The sequence below is a fragment of the Capra hircus genome, chromosome 14 (genome assembly GCF_001704415.2).
Source record: "Capra hircus breed San Clemente chromosome 14, ASM170441v1, whole genome shotgun sequence".
In the NCBI taxonomy this organism is placed as follows: domain Eukaryota; kingdom Metazoa; phylum Chordata; class Mammalia; order Artiodactyla; family Bovidae; genus Capra; species Capra hircus.
The window spans coordinates 75348091-75369151 of record NC_030821.1 but is presented as its reverse complement, the minus strand read 5'-3'; positions in this window follow the sequence as shown (position 1 = coordinate 75369151).

Below are 21061 nucleotides of genomic sequence, written 5' to 3'. Positions count from 1 at the left end.
TCTCCCCACCCCCGTTTTCCAGACTTCCCTGAAGATACGCATCGCCCACGGTTCCTGTAATAGATATCAGACTGCTGAATGTTTAGCTGGACCTCAGGCGATTTTTATCCTCAAGGAGCTTGGGGAACGCTGGGCCCCAGGACTTAGGAATGTGGGTGCCTTAAAGCAGACGTGGCACATTTGCATGCTGTGTTCACAACAACAGATGTGGTGCAAAACACACCATGTCGATCAGACAATCAGTCAGACATGGAAGCTCAAGCCTACAGGTGATCGGAGAGTCCCAGACCTCTGGACCCAGGACCTGAGGAGTGCGTGCACTTTCTCAGGTTTTCCTTCCATCTTTCTCTTCCTCCTCCTCCTCTGGCTCCTCTTCACTCTCCTTTTCTTTCTTCCTCTTCCCCGCCAACTCCTATCCTTGTCCCTTTAATCTCCTTTGCCTCCTTCCCTTCTTTCTATTTTTCCCTTCAAAATAGACGTTCAAATAAATCAAATGACTTGCCCAAGGTCAACAATGGAAGTGGGGAAAAAAAAAAAAGAAAGAAAAAAGAAAACAATGGAAGTGAGTGTACTTACTTCCCACTCTAGAATCTTTCACACATTTTGGAGGGTTGCATTTGAGGAACATTAAGCAAAATCATTTAAAAAGCAGAAACCCCTTTTGCAAAAAAAATTAAATAAATAAAATCTGCCCAGCGAATATTAATAATTTAAAGTTGTACTTCAATACATAGGTTTGACTCTGAAGGAAGCTCACCTGGCAAGGTTTCCACCTGATGTTCAAAGGTCTCCCTCTTATAGCCGGGAGTGGGGGGGTCTCATGTCGCTGGAAACCCCATTCTGGCTGGGTGTTACAATGGCAGCCGTGCTGCCTGGAGAAGGTATTAGCCATGTAGGATGTTTGCTAAAGGTTATTTGTGTCACAGCAGCAGTTATTATAAAACAATCACAGTTTCTGTGGGGTTCAGGGAAAAAAATAATTTGAGAGAGAAGGCTTTCAGGGAGTTCATTAATCATGTGTACGTTTTTAAGGGCCAACAGTCAAAGGAACAAAATGACAAACTTTTCTTACCACCAAATGCCCTTTCTTTCAATTAAGGCACTCCTGTTGGTCTCACTGAGACTCAGGAGCACTTGTAGAAAAACCCCACGTCGCGCGGGAGAAGGCTTGACTGGTGCTGCCTCGGGGCTTTGCATTCAGAGGGGCTTTGCAGAGGAGAAGAAGGGGCCCTGGGACCAGGCAGAGGGGTGCAGCCACCGTCTGGGACCTCAGGCATCTCTCTCAGCCTCCGTGGCCTCCACTCCTAGGGATAAGAAACCTTCCTCAGAGGGTTCTTGTAAGAAATAAGAGGGGTTCACTTATGTGAAAGGTTAGGCCACCAACTGCTACTCACTATATGATCAACACAGAGGAGAGAGCTTTTGGACACATCATAATAGCCCTCATTTGACAGATGCGTTTTGCCTGCCTACTGAGTGCCTGGGACTTTATATGCATCATTTCTTATCTTTGTAACAACCCTACAGGAAGGAGGGTGGAAGGTAGGCATTTTGGAAAGTTATGATTCATATTAGAGGCTGTGATATGTCACTGACCTACACAATGGACAGTGTAGGTAATAAGCACCCACTGATCTGTCTTGCGGAATCTTGAGGTTGAGAGGGATCTTAAACCTCTCTGGTTATGTTTGTGCTCAGTCTCACCCAACTCTTTGCGACCCCATGGACTGTAGCTCCCCAGGCTCCTCTGTCCATGGAATTTTTCAGGCATGAATACTGGAGCCAGTTGCCATTTCGTCCTCCAGGGGATCTTCCCAACCAGGGATCAAACCCACATCTCCTGCATTGGCAGGCGGGTTTTTTACCACCTGCCACTTGACTCTAACCACCATAAAATGTGTTAAACGTCTCTGCAACTCCAGGACAAGGGAGACGCTGCATCAATTTGAATGCACATCATGATGGAGAAAGTGCTCAAGCAGACAGTTTCCCTGCTGAACGTTTTCGAACATTAGAAAGTTCTAAATAATGAGCCAAGTTCTCATCTTCACCTTCCATCCTTGATCATTGGGTTTATGCAGAAAAAAAGTCTAAGTCATGCTTGGGCTGAGTTTATGTAGCTAGCTGCTAGGTAATAGATCTGTTTAACAGAAGGACAGGCTTGTGCCTTTCCTCTCAGTTTTTATATTTTGAATGCATAGCAAGCAAAGTGCCTTTAAAGCCTGGGGTCATTTTAATAGCTAATAGTTATCCTTTGGTTAAGAAGTAGGGGTAGTGTTGCACTTAACAGAGTGGGCTCTGGATTGGAGATCCAACCAGTCCATTCTGAATGTGATCAACCCTGGGATTTCTTTGGAAGGAATGATGCTAAAGCTGAAACTCCAGTACTTTGGACACCTCTTACGAAGAGTCGACTCATTGGAAAAGACTCTGATGCTGGGAGAGATTGGGGGCAGGAGGAGAAGGGGACAACAGAGGATGAGATGGCTGGATGGCATCACAGACTCGATGGACGTGAGTCTGGGTGAACTCCGGGAGATGGTGATGGACAGGGAGGCCTGGCGTACTGCGATTCATGGGGTCGCAAAGAGTCGGACACGACTGAGCGACTGAACTGAACTGAACTGAACTGAAGTTCAAATCCCAGCTCAGCTGCTTACTGGCTGTGTGACCATGGGGCAAGTCACGCAACCTCTCTTAGATCAGCTTTTTCACTCACAAAAGGGACGTAATGAAATTAATACCCACCTGAAAACGTTGTTATAAAAACTGAATGAACTGATATACGAATAATTCTTAGAATGCGTCTGCAATATGGGCTTTCCTGGTGGCTCAGACAGTAAAGAATCTGCCTGCAATGCAGGAGACCTGGGTTCCATCCCTGGGTTGGGAAGATCCCCTGGAAAAAGGAGTGACTACCCACTCTAGTCTACTTGCCTGGAGAATCCTATGGACAGAGGAGCCTGGCAGCCTACAGTCCATGGGGTCTGTAATACAGTATGTATGACATACTATGGTAATCTCTCTCTGTGACTGAAAATCAGGTATTATAGGAAAGAGGAAGTAAGAAAGAAGGATGTGAGGTTGAAGCCGTGTCCGTTGACAATAAGACTCAGGGGGATGTGGCCCTGTAACTTCCTGTTCTGGATGTGAGGCAGGAGATAGGTGGACTAACTGCGCCCCGCCCCTCGCCCCCACAACTGCCCCCGCAACTGCTCCATCCCATCCCCAACAGGGTAAGCAGATGGAATCCATTCCCTGTGGATGGAAACTCCAAAATATGAATAGCAGGACAATCGGGAGAGGAGGCTGGGCCTTGCCCAGATGAGAGATTAAAAACCAAATATTTCTCATTCTCAAGGTCAGGGAGACCTTCCTAACTATACACCTGCAGGAAGGCTTCTCAGAGGTCAAAATGGAGGGGCCTCACATCATAGTGATGCAAACCTCCCATAGGCCTCTTCACTAGAATCCAGCTTGGCTAAGAGATACGTACACACGGGAGGACCCTGAGATAAACCAAACATGGTCTCAGAACCAGGCAAAGCCAGATTATTGGCCAGCAGAAACAGGAAAGAAATGCCCCATAAAAGGGATTCAAGCTACCACGAGGGCGCCACTGTCTCTCTGAGCCCGCCCGTGTGTTTATGCACATGTACTGTACTCTTTCCCCTAATAAACACTTTCCTTGTTTCACTACTTTCCTTTTTAAAAAATGCTTACTGATTTTCTATTTTCGGTGGCACTGGGTCTTGCTGCTGCACACGGGCTTTCTCTGGTTGCAGTGTGCAGGCTTCTCATTGCGGCGCTTCTCTCGTTGCAGAGCACAGGCGCTGGGGTGCGTGGGCTCAGTAGTTGTGGTTCCTGGGCTCGAGAGCACAGGCTCAGGAGTTTTGGAGCATGGGCTTAGCTGCTCCGAGGCATGTGGGATCTTCCTGGACAAGGGATCGAACCCATGTCCCCGGCACTGGCAGGTGAGCTGCCAGGAAGACCCTTGTTTCTCTGCCTTCTGTCTCTATGTGGAAATTCATTTCTACGCTTTTGAAGGCCAGGGCCATGTTCCTGGCTACTGCCCCTGGTGGCCTGGGGGCCAGGATTCAGCGCTCTCACTTCTGTGGCCTGACCTCAGTCTCTCTCCAGGAACCGAAATCCTGCCTCAAGCTGCTGCAGGCTGAGGCCACTCGAGATCAGGTGAGTGCATGAATGAATGAATACCAGATATCCACAGAGGCCAGAAGCAGACCAAGTTCCTCCCTCTTCGGGGCTGTCCTTTTCCTGCCATGCTGCCCCTTGCCAGCGTGCCCCATTCCGTATACACACAGATGCACCTGTGACCAGCACTCAGCGTTTGTTAAGTCACTGATCTTCTGCTTATCTGTTTCCCATGGCTTCAGTGGGCAGTGACCCTCCCACCTCTATACCCAGCACCTAGCATGAGTCTTGACAAGTAATAGGTGCTCAGTACGTTGTTGAATGAGTGAATGAACGCACCATCTACAATCCATCAAGCTGACTTTGAAGTTTTTTTACCTGCTCCCAAATCAAACGAAAACCACAGCTTTAAGACAATGTCTTAAGAGTGTGCATGGCTTTCCCCTCAGAGTGCTAAGGACAGAGCTCTACTCAGATGAATAATGTCCCCATCAAACTTTACCTGCTGAATGGAAATGAGTCCAGATGCTAATTTGGGGCGACCTCTGTGCTTCCACCTGTAGAAGAATGAGCGTGTCCTGCTCAGAAATCAGTCAGTGGCTCAGCTGGAATCATGCAGAACTTCACAGCATGCTTTTCTGCCTGATGACTTTCTGTTAAAATTGTGTTTTCATCTTATTATTCCAGCTTATTCTCCTTTCACCTCAGTCTTCTAATTTATTTTTATTTTTGTCTCATGGTGTTGTAAGGACTTCCTCAAATTCTTTTCAGAATAAGGTCAGCTTTAAACAAACACACAACAACAAAAAATGCGTGTCCTTCTGAATTTAGTAACAAGCACTCACCTGTGTCATCTTTTCACTGCCTCCACTATCTGCCCCCCACCCCGCCCCAGTCCCCATGGAAACAATAGTTAACCTACTCTTGCCTTTCCAGGTAAGTTCTTTTTTCCAGTGGTCTGATCTGATTGCCATCATAGATTTTCAGGTCTCTTCACACCAGCCATGAATTGGCTTATGACAACACCAGAAAATATCAATAGGAGGCCTGTGTTTAGGACTTCTAAAGCTTCTAGAAAGACCTTGAAAGAACTGTTCAGCTGTGAATGCAAACTAAATGACTCAGAGTCTTCTCTTCATCCTGAATTTCAAAATATTTGGAATTTTCTATAGAATTGCAAAATGCAATCATTTTTCCTTTAAACGCCCTTGAAAACAAAGCAACAGATATTATTTCTAAACATCGAATATATAAGATTTATTTTTATTGTTTCTGCTGCAACTACAATCTTAAAGCCTCTATCATGGAAGAAAGAAGTCTCAGGTCCCACGTCAAATCATGTCACTGTCAAATATAAAATGAATCAAGAACAAACCGCTTCCTTGTCAGGAGAGCTTCTTTACACTAGAATCTCTTTTCCCCTTTATTATGACCCTTAGTTCTTTTAACTTCCTTATTACTCCCACCACCCAGGGTATTGGACTTCTGGTGTGGATTGTCATTTACTGAGCTGGCTGAGGATGGGGTGGGCTCTCCGAACTCCCAGGTATATCGGTGGGTGGTGCCCACTCCTTGGTCTGGATCTGGATTGATGAGTTAAAAGACCATCAGATTGGGACTTTACTAGTGGTCCTGTGGGTAAGACTCTGAGCTCTTAGCACGGGGGACTCGAGTTCCATACCTGGCTGGGGATAGATCTTGAATGCCCCAACTAAAGATCCTACATGGAGCAATGAAGATCCCACATGGCCAAATAAATTTATATATAAAAAAGACTGTCAGAACTTCACAGGCCCCAAACAACCCTCTCCAATATTGTCCTTTATGATGGTGAAAGTTCTTCTGTCTCCTTTTATTCTAATAAACTTTGTGCCTGCCAAACAACAGGAAATGTGGAGAGACAGGGAGAACAAAAAATAATTAATATTTCATCTCCTTATCTCCTGAATTTTGTATATATTATTATGAGATTTTTAATTAAAAGTTCATCTCAGATTCAGTTTCTCTGTTAAACGGGGTAAAGGGAGACAGGTAGGGTGAACAACATGACTTAAGTTCAGAAAGGTACGGGTTTCATTGACTGTTCCCTGTCCCTCTGAAAGACGGTAACGGCACACATCAGATAACTGGGAAGGATCTCCAGCTTTCTGTATTTCCATTTCTGAGGAGAGATCAGTCTGGTGATGCACTGAGTTGGACTATTAATTAAATCCTTTGAAAGCAAAGAAGAAAATCCGAATCATTGCTGCTCTTGTGGCCCCACTTAAGTGATAGTAGGATGTCCCCCTGCCCCTCTGCCCTTCTCCTCTGTGTGTGAGGGTCTCTGCGGGGTCTTCCCACCAGGGCTCTCTCCCATTCCACGCTAGCGTGGAACCTCTCACTTAGATGAGTTTTCACTGGAGATGCTGAACTAGTCACCGCAGCTCTGGAACCAACAACCTTTCTCAGACCAGTGCATTTCAGTGAGAAAGAAGAGCCCTCTTGTCTTCTGTGCCTCGATCTCAACACAGGCGGTTCTGTGATGTTGAACGGAACCCACCTGCAGACTTGAGTGGTAAGGAAATGATAATTCAGAGGTACTTATGCTGGGTAAGACCACCTTCAGCTCTGAAGGAAGAGCCTCTCCCCGGAGCTGGTCCTATGTTGATGCCTCGTGACTGCTCCAGGCTCCTCTCACTAAGCATAAGTCAGTTTTGCCTTCTGCACCAGCAGGGTGAGGCGTTGAGTACATCTCTGATCCTCCACAGGACAAAGTATCCTCTCTCTCTCCTGATCTGGGTCTGTCAGCAGACGCTTTTTATCTGTTTTCAGATTTGCTCTTTTCAGAGAACACTCCCTCCCTCCTGGAATCCCCACCTCCTTCTCCTAAGAGTTGGCCTTGTGCTGTGTCTTCCAGCAGGACAACCCCGTGCAGATACAGAGGTCCAGATGCAAGGTACCTGCTGGCCATCTTCATTCTGGAGACGATCAGCCTCTATGACTATGGGCAGAGCATTAGCAATCTAATGTGGGCTCATTGTAGGTTCTCTTTTAGCTGGAGATGGTAGTCAGGCCCATGTGTCATTTCTGCATCTTTAGCGGCTCATTTCCTGATGTTCTGTGAGAAAATGGCCACCCAGACACCCCTCTACACATCTAAGAGTAAATGAAAACTTTCCATCCTATAGAAAGTTTCCATCCTATAGAAAATTTTCCATATATAGACAATAAATCTTTCTCTAGGAAACAAAAATGGCAGATACTCAGCCCTGCCCATGACAGGAGCAGGTTTCACGGAGTTAGCTGCTAGGTGACAAACATAGGCAGTGTATTAAAAAGGAGAGACATCACACTCAAAGCAAAGGCTTTTCTAGTACTCATATATGAATGTGAGAGTTGGACCATAAAGAAGGCTGAGCACTAAAGAATTAATGCTTTTGAATTGCGATCCTGGAGAAAACTCTTGAGAGTCCCTTGGACAGCAAGGAGATTAAACCAGTCAGTCCTAAAGGAAATCAACTCTGAATATTCATTGGAAGGACTGATGCTGAAGCTGAAGCTCCAATATTTTGGCCACCTGATGCGAAGAGCTGGCTCATTGGAAAAGACCTTGATGCTGGGAAAGATTGAGGGTGAGAGGAGAAGGGGGTGACAGAGGATGAGATGCTTAGATAGCATAACTGACTCAATGGATGTGAGTTTGAGCAAACTTTGCAGATAGTGAGGGACAGAGCAGTCTGGCGTGCTGCACTTCATGGGGTCACAAAGAGTCAGACAACTGAACAACAACAACAAAGCTGCCAGGATCCAGAGTATCTTAAAACCCTCCATTTGAGAAGCAGATCTGTGTTGTATGCATGCATAGTCATAGGAGACAAGGAAGTAAGGGGTGAGTTTAAAGGACAACACTCCTGTTTTCCCACCTGAAAGGTGGTATTCCTATAGCAAAGCATGGTTAGCCCCAAAGGTGGACTCAATTGTCTACCTAATAGAACACAGAAACTTTCTCATAGCTTCAAAATAAGAGATTTCAAAGACCTAAGGGTAATGATTTAGTTAAAATTCAATATATAGATGTCTCTCGTCTCCACCTCCCTACCCTTACACCATCGTCTCGACAAAATGAAGCCTCCACCCAGGGACTGGCCTCAGAGTGAGAGCTCAACTCTGAGAAGTAGGAAGAGGCAGGTGGAGGCTGGGTTGCCCCTCTGTTAGTCTGCTCAGGCTGTTCCAACAGAATACCATAGACGGGGCAGCTTAAGCAACCAACTTTTGTTTGTCACAGTTCTGGAGACTGGACCTCTGATATCAGGGTACCAGCATGGGGGCTCCATCCCCTTGACTTCATGTAAACCCCGTTACCTCCCAGAGACCCCACCTCCAAATACCATTGCCCTCGGGATAAGGGATTCAACATATGGACTTGGGAGGATGTAAACATTCAGTCCACAGGGTCTCCGACTAGATATTGCTAGGAATTACTTTCTCCCTCCTTCTCTCTCTCTCCTCCTCCTCCCGCCATCCGCTTCTCTCTCTCTCTGTATATAACTGTGTGTGCAAATGAGAGCAAACGGAATGCAAATTTCATCAAGCATCCAGATGTCTTCAGAAATCTGTCATCACATACTTGATTGAAAGCCATTTTCACCCAACACCTGGTTTTTGTTGCTGTGTCAACTCAGGGTAAGACGAGCCAAGTTTTCAGAATGGGAAGGGAATGCTTTGATTCTAAGCCTTTGAGACAAGTCAGGACTACTTGCTTCATGGAGTGTATCAGGCCCCTTTGTGTCCTGCTTTGCATCCTCTCCACCTCATCTCCAGTCCCAGCCCGCATGGGCAAATGCTGCTGTGCAGGATTAAATGCCCCCATGCTGGTGCTTCTCCTCTTGAGTTCAGGTCATGCATCTTTCGTGGCCACTCTGATGCCCTGATGCTGGCTTGATTCCACTCAGCAAGGACCCTTTCCCCATACGACCGGGCAGTGCAGGAGAGTCGGCACCCACAGGCGGACTTTCCAGATGCTCAGTGGTGAGGAACCAGCCTGCCAGTGCAGGAGAGGCAGGAGAGGCTGGTTCGATCCCTGGGTCAGGGAGATCCCCTAGAGAAGGAAATGGCCGCCCACTCCAGTATTCTTGCCTGGGAAATCCCAGGGACAGGGGAGCCTGGCGGGTTATACAGTCCTTGGGGTCGCTATGCATCAGACACGGCTTAGCAGCTGAGCGTGTGCAGCACACACAGGGGCGTCTCTCAACAGGGGTCATGTGCTTCTCCTGGTTGGTTTTGGGGTGAAAAGCCCTGAGAAACATTCTGGACACTCTTCAGAAGTGCCCCAGAAGGATGGAACCATGAGTGCTCATAGCACTGTGTCACCGAATGCTGAGGAAATTGAGGCTTTTAAAAGCTTAAGCAAATATCTAACAGCTATTAATAAAAATACCAGGACTTTAAGTCAGGGTCCTCCTTCTAGGACAGTCTCTTCCTTCTGTACTTTTAACAAAAAACAGACAGAACTGATATTAATACTAATGACAGCTCTTTCTTTATTGAACAGATGCCTGGATCTAAGCTTACGGCTTTCTGTGTGTTATTAATTTAATTTTCACATGAACCCTATGAGAAGGATTCTATTAAAGCCAGTTTAAGGATTAAGTATAAAGATGGGAAGAAGTTGGCAAAACTGAAATGTGGAGAATCTGGGATTCAAAGCCAGGTCTGCTTGTCTGCAGAATCCTACATTATCTACTTTTTCATCCAGGAAGTCATTGTTTTGCTTTTTTTTTTTTTTTTTTTAATTTTAAACTTACTGGCAATACTTTGATCATTACTAAAAATCATACTATGACACTGTTGATCTTCCTCCTACTATAAAAATTATTTCATTGTATATTTCTTATTTCATACTTTTAGTAATATTGTGTTTTCTACCTCCCAGGTACTTTGCTTAGTGTTTTTCCTGAATTATTCTTTTCGATTCCTATGGCAGTTCTGAAAGAGAAATGCTGTTATTAGTCAAATAAGTAGATGAGAAATCTAGACTTCAGGGTGTTTAAGCCACTTGCTCAAAGTTGTCTCTGGATCCAAACCATATCTATCCACTGTGTTATACTATACCTTTCTGAATCTTTAAGGAGAAAGAAAGCCTTTAAAAGAAAGCATATTGAAAGGACTCCCTGCCCCCCTCCCCCTGCCCCCCGCTGTCTGCCACAGAAGTGAAATCTCCAGCCCCAGGAACACAGTAACCCCACTGAGTACCCACAGTACACAGCTATGATTAATCTCATTTTCATATGATGAACTGTGCTTTCTGTGTCTTGATGGTGTCATTCTTGATTCCATCAGGAGCTCTGCTTTCATCTCCCTCTTTGTATTTTCCCTGAGTCTCATTGTTTGGGTCCAAATCAGACCTGAGCAGGGAAAGTGATAGAGGGTACCTCGTGCGTTCTGTTGTATAGAGACAGTTGTGGCTGGAGGTCACAGCTATTCCAAGAGAAGCATATCTCCTGGATGGAGCATTTGCAGGAGGTGGGGGTTGTTGTTCAAAGAGAATTTCAAAATTGCAAAAATAAGACATCTGGCCATTTCACCTTGTTGACAAGTTTTCAGGCAGGATGGATGGCTCCAGCTTTGGCCCCAACATACACATGTGCCAATACTGTAAATTCTTTTCTAGTCCATACATCTTGATTAAATCCTCGACACTACCGATACACTTGGTGAACAAGCACCGAGCACAAAGGCTTAGCGAGGGGAGCAAGTCCAGGGAAGTGATTTGACTTGATGTAAGGGAACGAGGCCGATGCCCCAGTGAAGGGACTCCCTGACGGGCCCATCACCACTGGAAGATGAACGTCGGCCAGGGACCTCAGCAGACCCACGAGGCAGGTAGAGATGCGCAGATGCATAGTTCAAGGAAGGTGAGGCAGGGGCTCTAACTCCAGTGGGCTCAGATTCACCCTGGCTCCCATTTCTTCAAGCATCAAATGCCCCATGAGCACTAACCCTGTGCTTGGTTCAGTGCCAGGACTGATGGGGGCGGGGAGCAGATTGTGAGAAGCTACCATCTCTGCCACTAAGATGGGAAAGACTCAGAAACAAAAACCGACCCAGATTTTATCACAGGAGGGCAATGCAGATGGTGGGAGGGAAAGCAGGGAGGCATCCTTCAGGTGATGAGGCAAACCAGGAGAACCAGGACTGAGCAAGGAGAGAGAGGAGGAAGGAGGGACAGCAGGTGATGGCTTGGAGACCTGATTGTCTAGGAGCGTCCAGGGTTTAGGGTTCATGAGGAAGTGGGACTGATGAAGCTGGGAGGCAAGAAAGCAGGAAGCAGGTCATATCAGCTGTGAGACTTTATCAGACAGAACTGCTTTTTTTCTCAGCTTCTTTACAGCCACAAACATCAAAATGACATGCCCTCCTAACACTGTTGAAGATGGCAAGATGAACTGGTTATTGTTACTAAAATAAAATGGAGGCAAGCATGGTTTTGTTTTTCCAGATGTAGTTTTGAAAACCATTGTTAGAGGCCATAGAGAAGTGCTGAGGGTTTCGAGCATGACCCATGTATACACCAGGGCTCCCTGAAGCCCCCAGCAGAGGCCACTACACACCAAAGTCCAGTCTTACGTTAACGCTTGAGATGTCTTAAACTTTTGTAAATGTATTAGAAGCATCATTGGGAAATGAAGTTTATGCAGAGCTCATCTATTCTCAGAGGAACTAATGGGTACTAGACAAACCATAGTGATAAACAAATAGATACCAACTGATTACGTTTTAATGAGAAATTTGCTTCCTTATCACAAGTCCAGATTGCAAGTGGATCTGTACATCCTGGCCTTTGTATGGAGAAATGGAATTATTCTCAGGAATTTGTTGGATGGATTTTTCATCCAATCTGGCAGTGTTTGTAGCAGGGACTCTGTAGGGCGTGTGTGTGTGTGTGTGTGTGTGTGTGTGTGTGTGTTGTGTGTGTGACGCAGCACACAACAGGATGGTGAAGGCAGAATACCTGCACCAAAGTTGCCTGGGGTCTAACAGCGAAGACGCACATCAGTAGGAACTGAGTACAAGAAAGAAGTGTTACAATACAGGTAGGATCTGAGAAGGCCAGAGAAGAGAAGACCCCCACTTTCATATCCCACAAATTATATTTCTTTACAAAACTGGTCACATCTGATTCCTGGTGCAGCCCCTGGCAGGAAGCAGTGGTTTTTCAAATGAAGTCATTAATAGAAATCTGATAGCAAGGGACTTGCACTGAAGTAGATAATAGGCAAACTACTTATGCTGGATGACTAAGCAGGCTCTGCGGAGTTGGAGCCGATGCCACAACAAAATATCACAAACGGAGCAATTGAAACAATAGAAATTTACTTTCTCACAGTTCTGGAGGCTAGAAGTGTAAGATTAACGTGTTGGCAAGTTGGCAACCTTTTTCCTAGGCTGACTTCTTAATGGTTTTCTCATGGTCTCTCCTCTGCATGTGTCTGAGTCCTGATCTCCTCCTCTAATAACACTGGTCATATTGAATCAGGGCCACTTCAGTGACCTAATTTAACCTTGAAAACCTCTTTGAAGACCTTATCTCCAAGTATGATCACACTCTAGCTCTTGGGGTTAAAACTTCGTTATATTCATTTGAGTTCAGTCCATAGACTTCGCTGGTGGCTCAGTGGTAAAGAATCTGCCTGCCAATGCAGGAGACTCAGGTTCAATCCCTGGGTCGGGAAAATCCCCTGGAGAAGGACATGGCAACCCACTCCAGTATTCTTGCCTGGAGTATCCCATGGACAGAGGAGCCTGGCGGGCTACAGTTCACGGGGTCGCAAAGAGTCAGATACGACTGAGTGACTAAGCAACGACAACCAGCAGTTCAGTCCACAAAATAGCCATGTTGTGTGTCTGCTGACATTAAGATGGGGAAATGTGAAAGCAGGAATCCTGCTCTAACTGGAATAGAATCAGCATGTTTGTGCAAAGAGGAACCAAAGTGTCATAAATCTAAGTGGAAAGGGGCAGCTTGAAAGTCTTGATTGACAGTCGCCTGGACAGTGAGCTTGTTCAACACTATGGTGTCCTGCATCCTGACTCCCACAGCCTGGGACCCAGGGCACTGGCTGAGGGGAAGGTTCAGAGGCACAAGGAGCCCCACGTTAATCTTGGACAACCTCTTCCAGTTGACACTCTCAGTCAGTTGTTGTAGCGATAAGATGTCTGTGATTTTCATGAGGTCGATGACGTTGTCAGCACCTGACAACAGAAAGGAACTCTCTCAAGCCGCCTGAGATCCCATGGATGCCTCTGCCACCAGATTTGTCTTCATGACTGATTGAATACTTTGGCCACCTGATGCAAAGAGCCAACTCATTGGGAAAGACCCTGGTGCTGGGAAAGATTGAGGGCAGGAGGAGAAGGGGACGACAGAGGACAAGACGGTTGGATGGCATCACTGACTCGATGGACATGAGTTGGAGCAAGGTCCGGGAGTCGGTGAAGGACAGGGAAGGCTGGCGTGCTACAAAATCAGACACAACTTACTGACTGAACAACAAGTTCCCACCTAGACAGTGGTCTGTTAATGACCTTCTGTGTTACTTTTCCATTTTAAAAGGCACAGTGATGCATCATAAAAATAGTGAGTGAAAAAATAATTACATGTTCCTGAAACTGCTTAGTGGTTATCCTTGAACTATCAAATCATTGCAATGAATTACTTGGTAATATAACTTTTCTTTTTTAAATTTCATGTTAATGTTCCAATTTACTAGTCACAAAAGATCCTGACATCACTGTTACACCAGCAGGGTGGATATTTTAAGCGGTTTTGACAATATAATTATGGTGATTAGCTAGATATTTGCTTCCTATCAGCTAAATGATAACACCTTGTCCTGAGAACCTTAGTTTCTTGGAGGAATCTCAAAGAGGTTTATCAGCAAGCATTATTTATGGAGAGGGTGCATGGGTCAAAGGCCCCCAGGTTGAGGGGCTCACATTTCAGGTTGACATGAGGCCAGTGGTAGTTAAAGGAGACCCTAGCCCAAGAATGGCACTCAGGAAGAGCAGATGGTAAGATCATAAAAGCTTCGTGTCACCAGGGAGCCTGGTAGCAGGGGTGTGGCCCCTGGATCAGAGGCCCTTGGGACTGAGATTCTTATTTCTTCAGGCTGCGCTGGGTCTCCATTGCTTGCAGGCTTTCTCTAGCTGCGGCAAGCCAGCGCTGCTCTCCAGCGGTGGTGCGTGGGCTGCTCATTGCGGTGCCTTCTCTTGTTGCAGAGCATGGGCTCTACGGCTCGTGGGTTTCAGTAGCTGTGCCCTGTGGGCTCAGTAGTTGTGGCTCTCAGGCTGAGCTACACTGCAGCACGTGCGGTCTTCCCGGGTCAGGGATGGAACCCATGTCTCCTGCACTGGAGTCTTTACAACCAAGCCATCAAGAAAGCCCAAGGCTGGGATTCTGCACCGCAAGGTCAGGAATTTGGGCCTCTACCATTTCTGAGAGGCCAGTATTAGAACCCAGTGTAACAGGTAGGTAAGTTCCTGAAAGTCTGCTATGTCCCAAGAAGTTTAAGCCAGATATACTGTGTGCTATTGTGCTAAGTCGCTTCATTTGTGTCCAACTCTTTGCCATCCTATGGCTTGTGGCCCGCCAGGCTCCTCTGTTCACGAGATTCTCCAGGCAAGGATACTGAAGCGGGGAGCCCACCTGCCAATGCCTGATATATTACTTTGGCAGTAAAACAAGCAAACAAAATAACCCTTACTTTAAATGCATAGCCTCATTAGCAATTAAGGTAACATTAAGTAAAAGCAACTTCCAATTTGCCATAGAGCACCTATTGAATAAACAGTACCAAACAGATGCTGTCAGGGATGGAAAGACACATGAGTATACTCTGCCTCTTTTTTTCTGGAGAAAGGCAACTCATCTGGATCTATAAAACTATTTTCTTTGACTTTTCAATTATCTCAAATGGAATCACATGGATGAAGTTCTGAATACATTGCCAAGCACTTAGTAGGTCAGCAAGGAAACCACGTCTCCTTTCCTTTGGGTACTGCTTTAGTTCAGCCTCCTGGAAAATCAGCCTGAGGCACAGCCTAAGTGACAATGTTCATAAGGGGATAAAATGTCTGGGTAGCAAGAGGTGGGAGTTTTTGTTTAAGTTTTTTTTTTTTTTTTTTTTTTAGCAAGAGAAATAATTTTAAGGTGGGAGCATTAGGATGAAAGTTTCTTTTCTTAGTCAGGGTATGATGAGGCCAACAGATTTGGAAATGACTGCCACAGTTTCTTATTTCCAGTTCCCAGGAGGAAGGACACACACGGTCCCCACAGGAAAGCACCAAGGTGGATGAGGATGCAGAGGCAGTGGGCTAAGTCAGGGATGGAGGTGGCATTGTGGCTGCTGAGGGGAAGAACAGGGTGGCTGAGGGTGAGCAGGCGTGGGGTTGGCTGATGTGAGTAATTCCTGTGGGCGGTGACATAGGGACTCTCTCTGGTGGTCTGGCGCGTCCTGGAGGGCTTAGAACAGGCAGGTGTGGCAGACTCAGGGCTCATCCACATCACTACTGCCCCATCTTATTTTTTATGACTGAGTAATATTCCTTTGTATATATGTGTACACATCTTCTGTATTCACCCAACGATGGGCGTTTAGGTTGCTTCCATGTCCTGGCTGTTATAAACAGCACTGCAGTGAACACTGGGAAGCTGCTGTACAGCGCAGAGAGCTCAGCTCTGTGATGACTTAGAGGGCTGGGATAGGGGCGGGTGTGCGGGAGGGAAGCTCAGGGGGGAAGGGATATACGTATACTTACAGCTGATTCGTGTTGTTGTACAGCAGAAACTATCACAATACTGTAAAGCAATTATGCTCCTTTTGTTTGTTTGTTTTTCAGAGAAGGACAGGTGGGTGGTAAGCCTGAGCGTGAGAGCCACAAAGAGATGGGTGAAGTTGGGGGCAGGGGGAGGGGAGGCTCTGGATTGGTTGTTTGCATGTAAAAGGTAAACTCACAAGTGAAGCCTTTGCCATCTCTGGCAGGTTGCTGACCCCGAAGGGGCAGTCTCTACTGGGTCAGCAAGATCCCAGATGTCACAGCATCAGAAACACTCATGGTTACTATAGCAATAGAGAGGGAAATGACCTAAGAAAAAAGGGAAGAAAAGTACAAAGTGCAAAAGACTGAGAAAGCTGCTTTTTCACACACAAAAATGCTGGTGGATTCTCTGTTGTGTGTGAGATGTCTCCAGACACCACGGATTGGAATGACTTATTGGGATGGGAGACGAGAATTTATTTTCCAGCACCTCTCCATCTCCTATTATTCACTCTGCAAGGGTTACCCTCTGGGCATGAACCTCTCTGCACTCCCAGGTCACATCCCAGAGTCACCAAAGGGCAGAGGGCAAGAGGTTGACAAGGAGGAGACAGGTGAGGTCTGCTCCAGCTTTGAAAAGTCAGAGAAGGACCCCGAATGAAAAAGAAACATCTGTGGGTATAACCGTGATTCCCCCCAAATGCGTATGCTGAAGTCCTGTCCCCAAGACCTCAGCGTGTGTCTGTATTTGGTGCTAGTCTTGCAGGAATGCAGGTAAGGTGCAGTCATCAGGGGGGCCTGTCCAACAAGATCGTTGCCCTTATAAGAGGCGATCAGGACATAGATGGGCACAGAGAGAAGGGCATGTGAAGAACCGGGAGAAAACAGCCCTCTGAAAACCAAAGAGAGAGGGCCCGGAAGAAGCCTATCCTGCCAACCACCTTGAATTTGGACTTCAAAAGCTGTGAGAATATAAATTACTGTTGTTTAAGCCACTCAGTCTGTGGCACTTTATCACGGCAGCCCTGGGAGGCTAATACAGAAGCCATTGTACAAAGTTGTTCACAAGCTACGAACTTACAACAATAGATTTCAGAAAGGATGACTGAAGAATAAAATACTGAATAATTGATAATGAATAATAAATATCTAGCCATTAAAATAAAAATTCTCTACAGTAGGCAGACAAGTGTGGGCATTGAACGATGGCGAATAAAAAAGGCAGAAGGTGAAATAGAATGTATACACTGATTACAGCAAAGAAAAATAAATGCAACTTCTTATGTCTATTAAGATCAGAGAGGATTTTGGAGTGATGGGAAATTAATTCTCCCTCCCCACCAAAGTTGTTTGAATTATACTACAGTTGAACACAGGCATACCTTGGAAATATTGTGGGTTTGGTTTCAGGCCACTGCCATAAAGCAAACATGCAATAAAGCAAGTTATATGTGCTTGATTTCCACATAAAACTAATGTCCATCGAGATTATCATACTAAGTGAAGTCAGAGAAAGACAATCATAGTATTTCCCTTCTATGAGGAATGTGAGAATGATACAAATGAACTTATTTACAAAATAGACTCAAAGACATAGGAAACAAGCTTCTGGTTATCAAAATGGAAAGGGACGAGAGGTATAAATCAGGAATTTAGGATTAACAGATGCCCGTCACTATACATAAAACAAGATAAACAACAAGGACCTACTGTATAGCACAGGGAAATACAACTAATATCTTATAACAACCTGTAATGGAAAAGAATCTGAAAAAGAATATACATCTCTATATGTATAGGTATAACTGAATCACTTTGCCGTGCACCTAAAACTAACACAACATAGTAAATCAACTAAACTTTAATAAAAAAATAAAATGAAAAAAGTTAGATTTGCTCTCTATTGTACTCTACAAAGCATGCAGTAGCATTATATGTACATACCTTACATTTAAATATGCTTTATTGCTAAAAAATGCTAACCATCATCTAAGCTTTCAGCAAGTCATAATACTTTTGCAATAGTAACATCAAAGATCGCTGGTCACAGATCACCATAATAAATATAATGAAAATGTTAGCCATCTAATCATCTCATTCTCTACCACCCAATCTATCATCTGTCCCCCTCAAGTTCTCATATCTTTTGTTGCCTTGAATTGCTTTTGCTGCTGTTGTTCAGCCACGCAGTCACGTACGACTCTTTGTGACCACATGGATAGCAGCACGCCAGGCCTCCCTGTCCCTCACCATCTCCCAAAGTTTGCCCAAGTTCATGTCTGTGCATCAGTGATGCCATCTCATCCTCTGACACCCTCTTCACCTTCTGTCCTCTATCTTTCCCAGCATCAGGGACTTTTCCAATGAGTCAATTGCTCGCATCACATGAATTGTTTTTACTGTTATGCCTAAACAGAATATGCAAATAATCAGGGGCTGGGTGACTCCATTAACTGTATCTGCTTACTTGATCTGCGCAGTTCAGTTCAGTCGCTCAGTTGTGTCTGACCCCATGGGCTGCAGCCTGCCAGGCTTCCCTGTGCATCACCAACTCCCAGAGTTTACTCAAACTCAAGTCCATTGAGTCAGTGATGCCATCCAACCAGCTCATCCTCTGCTGTCCCCTTCTCCTCCTGCCCCCAATACCTCCCAGCATCAGGGTCTTTTCCAATAAGTCAGTTCTTTGCATAAGGTGGCCAAAGTGCTGGGGTTTCAGCTTCAGCATCAGTCTTTCCAATGAATATTCAGGACTGATTTCCTTTAGGATGGACTAGTTGGATCTCCTTGCAGTCCAAGGGACTCTCAAGAGTCTTCTCCAACACCACAGTTCAAAAGCATCAATTCTTCAGCACTCAGCTTTCTTTATAGTCCAACTCTCACATCCATACATGACCACGGGAAAAACCATAGCCTTGACTAGATGGACCTTTGTTGACAAAGTAATGCCTCTGCTTTCTAATATGCTATCTAGGTTGGTCGTAACTTTCCTTCCAAGGAGTAAGCGTCTTTTAATTTCATGGCTGCAGTCACCATCTGCAGTGATTTGGGAGCCCCCCAAAATAAAGTCCGTCACTGTTTCCACTGTTTTCCCATCTATTTCCCATGAAGTGATGGGATCAGATGCCATAACCTTAGTTTTCTGAATGCTCAGTTTTAAGCCAACTTTTTCACTCTCCTCTTTCACTTTCATCAAGAGGTTCTTTAGTTCTTCTTCACTTTCTGCCATAAGTGTGGTGTCATCTACATACTCAGGTTATTGATATTTCTCCTGGCAATCTTGATTCCAGCTTGTGCTTCATCCAGTCCAGCATTTCTCATGATGTACTCTGCATATAAGTTAAATAGGCAGGGTGACAATATACAGCCTTGATGTACTCCTTTCCTGATTTGGAACCAGTCTGTTGTTCCATGTCCAGTTCTAACTGTTGCTTCTTGACCTGCATACAGATTTCTCAAGAGGCAGGTCAGGTGGTCTGGTATTCCCATTTCTTTAAGAATTTTCCAGTTTGTTGTGATCCACACATTCAAAGACTTTGGCGTAGTCAATGAAGCAGAAGTAGATGTTTTTCTGTAACTCTTTTGCTGTTTAGATGATCGAATGGATGGTTGCAATTTGACCTCTGGTTTCTATGCCTTTTCCAGCTTGAAAATCCAGCTTGAACATCTGGAAGTTCATGGTTCATGTACTGCTGAAGCCTGGCTTGAGGAATTTTAAGCATTACTTTGCTAGCATATGAGATGAGTGCAATTGTGTGGTAGTTTGAGCATTCTTTGGCATTGCCTTTCTGCAGGATTGCAATGAAAACTGACCTTTTCCAGTCCTGTGGCCACTGCTGAGTTTTCCAAATTTGCTGGCATATTGAGTGCAGCACTTTCACAGCATCATCTTTTAGGATTTGAAATAGCTCAACTAGAATTCTGATGCTTCCTAAGGCCCACTTGATTTCGCATTCCAGGATGTCTGTGCACTCCGGAACAATTTCTGCGTTTCAGGGAATGAGTTCTCATCTCATTGCTGTTTAGTCTCTCAGTTGTGTCTGACTCTTCGGTGGCCCTATAGCCTGCCAGGCTCCTCTGTCCATGGGATTTTCCAGGCAAGAATACTGGAGTGGGTTGCATTGGGTGTTATTGCAACTGGGTAAATTGAAGTAAAATGTGTTTGGACAGAAGAGAAGGAATCATTGTTCACCCCTTTGTACTCATATTTCCCTTTGGAAAGCTTGAGATGCACTATTTGACAAATCCTTATTGTATATGCAGGCACATATATGTATGCATATGTATGTCAGAGACTGCTGTATGTTCATCAAAACACATACCTTTCCCAGACCAGTGGTGGAAATAAACTCCATGAAGATTTTGGACTGCCACCTTGGTGAAACTGGGTGAAGATGGGTGTCTAGCCATCTGGGGCACATCACAAGGTATAAGCCATATTATTGAACCATGAGTACATGTGTGCTAAGTTACTTCAGTCATGTCTGACTCTGTGAACCCATAGACAGTAGCCCACCAGGCTCCTCTGTCCATGGGATTCTCCAGCCAAAAATACTGGAGTGGGTTGCCATGCCCTCCTTCAAGGATCTTCCTGACCCAGGGATTGAACCCGTGTCTCTCAGGTCTCCTGCACTGGCAGCTGAGTGCTACCTGGGAAGACCTAGTATACCCTGAGTTCCCTGCAGATAACGCATGTACACCCGTGGTGGATTCATGTCAATGTATGGCAAAACCAATACAGTATTGTAAAGTAAAATAAAGTAAAAATAAAAATTAAAAAAAAAAAGTTGCGCACTGTGCTTGCTGGGCCTCTTTGGTTCTGGAAGCAGTGTGTACCACATTTGGGAACACTGTTCCGACAGTTTATTGATGACTAGGAAGGCTGCCAGTTTTGACTGGGGCCAAAAGCCAGAGGCCAAAAGCAACTTCTGCAACAGGATCAGCCTGTTGTAAAGGCAGCTCTGACATGGAGCTATATGACCAGGCAGATTTTAGGTGCCAGATCTATTGAAGTAGACACGAATGCTGTGTGGAGGGCTTGGCAACTTCAATAGGAGAACCACAGAGAAGACCTTTAGGTTTTTGGATCAAAAACACACTTCTATGACAGAGAATT